The sequence below is a fragment of the Nicotiana attenuata genome, chromosome 2 (genome assembly GCF_001879085.1).
Source record: "Nicotiana attenuata strain UT chromosome 2, NIATTr2, whole genome shotgun sequence".
In the NCBI taxonomy this organism is placed as follows: Eukaryota; Viridiplantae; Streptophyta; class Magnoliopsida; order Solanales; family Solanaceae; genus Nicotiana; species Nicotiana attenuata.
Window position 1 is genome coordinate 30435255 of NC_031990.1, and position 6924 is coordinate 30442178.

Genomic DNA, 6924 nt, shown 5'->3' on the forward strand with positions numbered 1-6924 from the left:
CTTTAAACCTAAGGGTCCAGCCTAGACCTTACCCTGTAGGGATAGTGGTGCTAAATACCCTCTAGGACTTATAGACGGGACGGGTAATAGCACGCAATAAGCATTCGTGACCAATCCACACGTTTAAATAACTTTTACGGGGTGGGAAGGGTAGACATGGAGATGATGATCACACGATAACACTACGCGTAGAATTGATTACCGGTGTTGTGTGGATGATCCATGTGATTTATAAACCTAGGACCCCTTTTCTTATACAACTTTGTTTAATATCTAAAATCCTGTCTTTTCAACTACTCAAAACTCCTCCTTAATTTTACTGCATTACGCCTTTTCTTCCAAATTCTTCTTCTTTGTTTATTCAATGTGTTGATTAATTTTTTGCGTTTAGTCCCCCTTTTAAACAAATTGTAGATCATCTAGACCTTGAGCCCTCATACTTGTCACGTATTTATATACTGTTACACCCCCGTGTTATTGTTATGTAAGAGTACGTCATAAGTCAATTATGTAAGCTCAGAAATGGAAATCATCTTTGGAAAAGTTTACAAAGTTAGTTCATCATGTTAACGTGGAGGTTACAAATATTTAAGATCATTAATAACCAAGTAGCAAGAGGGTTTGAAGGCTTAGAAGCCTAAATGAATTGAAGAAAATAAGTTTCGTCGAAAGTCGACAAGTTGGAATATTTTTAACCATGTACTTTTGGGGTGATACTAGGGTTTTAACTTATAACGAGATTGTATTATGGATATTTTAGTCGTACGATAGTTGGTGTTATGTTTTGAAGTCAAGCGAGGTTGTGGAACAAAAGTTGGAAAAGGTCATCACAAGTTCCAATTTATTAATTTGCTGGACATTTAGGTCAAATGTAGACTGCACTTTTTCTCCCAATATACTTGGAATCAATGGAGGATCTACATATCAAATTGAAGATCTACGAGTCTAGTTACAATGCATTAACCGTTCTTCGATACGACATCGGGGTAGAGAGATATTTGCAGTTTTGCAAAAGACTGCACAGACTGTATAGTTGGCAAGTAGGTGTGTCACTAAAGCTTTTTGAGCAATACATTTTCGTGGTGTTATATTGAGGTCTTTTTGGGACATATTATATAATCAAATTGGAAGGTCTTCGAATCTAGTTTCCAACACTGCTTAACCGATTCGTTCATTACGATATCCGGATAAAAAATATAGGTATTTGAAAAAGGGCCCAATGAGATGGTGCCAAGTGCCCTTTTGACTTATCAACCAAAATGGTAATTTAATCTTCTAAATGTCGTCTTTTCTTCCATAATTTCTACAGAAGAGCTCGACCAAATAAGACCCCTAACCTCACCCTAAGCTGTCCACAATGGTTATCCAACAAGATTATCATCCGAAGGCACAAAATAGAAGCAATAACACTAGAACGATCCCCACGATAAGTGGAGTATCGCTATATTGCCTCTCTTTTTCCTTTGTAGTTTGGAGTTTTTGGAAGGTATTTAAAAACAGTTAAGAAAATGCCTTATTTCTGCTTTATTAAGCTTTTAATATGAAGGAATGTGAATAAATTCATTTCTAATAGCTAGAACTCACGGGACGGTGATTGGAAGCCGTTGAGTTTCGCAAATTATCTCGACTTGTTGTGCGCCGTTTTTCGGCTGTTTGGTTGATTGTTTGGAATTGTCGTGAAGTCAGTATATATAGGGGAGGGTTGCGTCCTGTGTTCATCGTAAAATAGGTTGTGGTCGATACATTAATATTATGGACGCTTGGAATGATAACTACAGTATGTTTCTTTATTGTAGACTAAGGAGTTCAGTGAAAATTTCATAGCTTGAAGATTGGGGCAGTCCTATATACAAGGTATGTTTAAGGCTCTTCCTTCATTCCTTTTGGCATGATCTAAAGTGAACGAAGCATTAAACGATACGCCTATTTTCATAATGAATCTACTTCCTAGCAACTAAGGTTGTCCATGTTATTTCTTTCCTTACAAGTTATTCCAAGAAAGCAATATATGATCCTTGAGTCTAAGTGAAGTTCATATTGATGGCATTGATGTCATAACCTGTTAATCGATGGTGGCAATGAACTTTATGTCACTCCAAAGGTTAGAACGTGACTCATGAGTCCAGCATGCATTCAATACGTATCTACTTTTACTCTTAGCCGAGCCGCGCTATAAGTCGCCGGGTATTGGCACCTATTGTGCAACCACTGATCAGTTGGTGTTTACCGAGCTCCACGTGGCCGGGTTATGGTTTTTACCGAGTCTCTTTGAGGGGCCGGGTATGATATGATGATGAGTTGATGCCCACAGAGGCGTATGTTTTTTTTAAAAGTTTATGTATATATATGTATTATGCATTTCTATGTCAGTAGCCCTCAGAGGCACTCAGATGTTACAGGTTGTATTCCTCTATCTCTCTTTACATTACTGTTCTTATTTATGCTTTTCCTGCCTTACATACTCGGTACTTTATTCGTACTGGAGTCCCCTTTTGCCTGGGGGACGCTGCGTTTCATGCCCGCAGGTCCCCGATAGACAGGTTGACATGTCCTCCTAGTAGGGGCTATCAGCTTCAGCGAAAGGTGTTGGTGTACTCCACTATGCTCCGGAGTTGCCTATTTGGTCAAGTAATGCTTTGGATATTGTATGGGAGTTGGTAGGTGGGGCCCTGTCCCGACCTTTCTAATTTTATGTACTCTTAGAGGCTTGTAGAAGTGTCAGGTTTTGTGGGATACTTTATGGCTTGTCGGCCTATGTTTTGAGGTTACAAATGGTCATGTCTGCCTTATAGGCCCGTATCTCACCTATGTATAAGTTTTGTTATACTCAGCCTGAGTCATCATACGTTTAAGTAATTCCCCTTATGGTTTTTATTCTTGTTATCTCATGAAGCGGTTTTCTAGCTCATTACCCATGATAGTATGAATAAGAAAGATATGTTACTTGGGTACTCGTTTGAGTAAGGCACCGGGTGCCCGTCGCGGCCCCTTCGGTTTTGGGTCGTGAACAAACTTGGTATTAGAGCATTCTGTCCTAGCTGGAGTCTTAACAAGCCGTGTCATAGTAGAGTCTTGGTTTATGGGTGTGTTGTGCGACGCACAACTTAATTGCAGGAGGGCTACAGGGCATTTAGGGACTGTCACTCTGTTTCTTTCTTGACTCTAGAATCGTGTTGTAGAAGCCCTCAATTGTAAGAATTCAAACTTTCTAATTTCTATTGTATTCGTAATACACGGGTACCTTCAATCCAAACAGAGTTTGGTATGAGATTGACATGTGGTTTGTGGAAAAGTTGAGTCAGAGGAACTTGATTTGCATTAATCTTATTGATGAGTAAATGTGAGATCTCAACAGATCACGTGTGTACTAAAGACGCGTAAAGTTTCCTTGATAAGGAGGCCTAAGAATGAATTCTATCTACCCATATGGTGGGTAAAAAGCAACAAGAAAATCAAAAAATAGACACCAGTTTCAAACAAGTTGAAAAGAAGGAGGGGGGGGGGGGGGTAGGGGTGGCGAAGGTTACGAGGTACAGTTAATGAAGGTTCAGTATTTACAATCAGGCAGCGAAATACATGCATTCTGAGTTACCTTGAACAGTAACAGAGTTATATACAATTGACCACACCCATCTCAATTATGCCCTATGGGAGCTGACAAATATAATTAAGAGAATGATGTAATATGAGGATCAAGCTGGGATTAGTGTAACAAAATATTATGGATGGATTGTTTATCATTAGCTAACATTTCCGGGGTTATTGCAAGATGTTGTAATAGTTCTCCTTGTGAGACACCCGATGGTGCAATCTAGAAATAGTGCCCTTAGATATGAAATACTAGCATATTCAGGAATTTCCGACGATAGGTAGTGGAATCCAAAAGGATAAAGTATTTACCTTTTTTATGGGCTCCCGTTTCCCTAGTAAAGAGAGAATAGTAGGCGACCCGAAGAGCCAGTGGATGGAGTAAGGGGAGTTAAAAGCGAAAAAAATATTTTATTGAAGTTTTCAGAATAAGGTGATAAACAGAAGTATTAGTAGGAGAATAAGAAGAGAGTAATAAAGTATTATGAGTAAGATGTGATAAATGGGTTGCACCTTGCTTTTCTATTCTCACTCTTGACTGGTATGCTTCTAGTTTAAGTTTACAGTATTCCAAAACAACATGTTTCAGTTCATGTTAAGATTCTTGTTATTCCTTTTGTGTTTTCACTTATGGTTCTAATTTTTACCATGTAACTAGCATGTCTTTGTGATTTCCCTTTCCCTTTAGTCTAATATGTCTCTTGCTTTCCCCTTGTGTGATCCACTATGACTTTGTTTGATTCCTATGAAGCTAGCATACTTGCTTTGTCTATGTGCTTATCTTTCCTCTTATCTCAGCATGACCAATAATTTCTTATGTGTTTTCATCCTCTGCCTAACATCTACCCCTACAAACTTGTACCCCCTCCACCTAAGTGTTATATGATCTAATGTGTGACTCTGTCTGACACCTAATGCTGTTGGACTTTGGCATGAACACTATGTGATAACTATGCTGTAACTTTAGTTCAAGGGCTAATTGTGTATAAGTTTACTCCTGCCATGTGATTTATCTGTCCCCAGTCCCTATCCCTACTTGTGTTTGCTTCCTGAACTCTGCATATCTTCTGAGTTGTGGTTGTCCTGTTTCTTTCCTTTCTTGTTTTTATAAAACAAACTCCCAGTAATTCTCTGGAACTATTTTCTTCAAAAACTGGTATTTCAAACCCAACTTTTTTTTTAAACTCTATCACACCCTCACAATTCTTAGAAAGTAGGTTCTGCCCCCCCTTTCGTGTAAGCATTGCTTTGGGTGTCTCTGAATACCCACTGAACTTTGATGCACAAGGCTGGGAGTTCCACACCGCACTCATTCAACATTTTTGGTAAATGTTTGGGTGCTGGTATTGGCCAGGGACCCAATGGGGCCCTAGGGAGCTTTGCCGCACCCAGACCATAGCTGTGAAACTCGAAAGAAGTAAGGATTGGGCCTGGTTGAAGGCTCCCTATAGAGTAGCTTCTTATTTTATTTTTCATTATGTAATTCAGCTATCATGGTTTGTAATAACTTGTAAACAACTGAATGGGGTTATAGTGAAAATGGGTTGGGGTTATGCATGCTTAGTTAAAGTTATGGGTAGAAAACATGCTCGTAGGGCTTTACTTACCTATTTGTGCAATAGACATCATGTATAGGACATGCATCTCATGTAGTAGTGATCCTGTTTTTAGACTCTTTACTTTCAGTCTGTTGTCATACTCACTTCATATTCACAACTAGCTAATGATTCACGAATAACTGTTAAAACTACTGCTGCATTTTCACTGGCATTTAGATACCATGTTTTTAGGACCTTTACGTGCATTAGATACCATGTTACTTAGGATTTATATTTTGTCTGAGTTACAATTTGCGAAACGCCTCACCAGTATGTTTAAGCTAATAATGCAGGTTTGATTAATCGCGTCCTTTAAAACTGGGATTAATATGCATGTTCACCTTTAAGGTAATTAGGCAATGAATAAGACACCTAGGCAAGCTTTAGGCCTAATACAAATCAATTAATCATGCTTCAGAACTACTCAGCCTCTTTAACTTATGTACTTCATCCTTTGTTTGCTTCTATAAAATTTGTTCTGTCAAAACTCCAGTCCCATTTTTTATCCCGGAATCGTGCCTCTGTTTTATCATGCTTTTTACTGAGTTGTTTGCTTGTCCAGAATCGTGCTTTGGTAGGTTACTATAATACTACTACTATATTTTCAAAGTATGTTTTAAACAAGTTTATCTGTACCTTTTTTTTACTAATTCCTGAACTGCTGCAATTTACTGCCATCTTTTATTCATCTTTCTGAAAATCGGACATTCTTCAAGGCACTTAGTTTTAAATCTTAGGCTTCTTCTGCAATTTATCTTCTCCGACCTTCCTGTTTTGAACTCTTTTTTAGACCTTAACTGTGTTTGAGACGTGCTAGTTACAGGTTTACTTGTGAGGGGTCTGTGAGCCTCTTATTTGCCTTTGTATGTTCCCCTTTATGTGAAGTCCTACTTGTTATGTATGTCGCCTAGCATTTTGTCCTTTAAACCTAAGGGTCCAGCCTAGACCTTACCCTGTAGGGATAGTAGTCCAAAATACCCTCTAGGACTTATAGGACGGGACGGTAATAGCACGCAATAAACATTCGTGACCAATCCACACGTTTAAATAACCTTTACGGGGTGGGAAGGGTAGACATAGAGATGATGATCACACGATAACACTACGCGTACAATTGATTATCGGTGTTGTGTGGATGATCCATGTGATTTATAAACCTAGGACCCCTTTTCTTATACAACTTTGTTTAATATCTAAAATCCTGTCTTTTCAACTACTCAAAATTCCTCCTTAATTTTACTGCATTATGCTATTCTTCCAAATTCTTCTTCTTTGTTTATTCAATGTGTTGATTAATTTTTTGCGTTTAGTCCCCCTTTTAAACAAATTGTAGATCATCTAGACCTTGAGCCCTCATACTTGTCACGTATTTATTTGCAACCCTTATGTGTAAAATTATTTGTGTATCTATTTGCATTAAAGTCACAACATAGCATGGCCGGGAACCACACTAGTGGATCTTGAGGGGTGCCTAACACCTTCCCCTCGAGATAATTTCTAGCCCTTACCCGAACTCTGGTTTTCCAACGCAAAATCCCTTAGTGTCCTAATGCACTTAATCATTAGGTGGTGACTCTTCAAATCCAAAACCCAATTCCCAAACGGGAATAGAGTTGTCTTCCCAAATATCGTAAACCCGATTTTCACTTTAGAAAGAGGGGGCATCGACACTCGCTACCCAAACACTATCAACCTTTTGCAAACCCTTTGAGCCGGTTACTCTTCCTTGACTACCCTC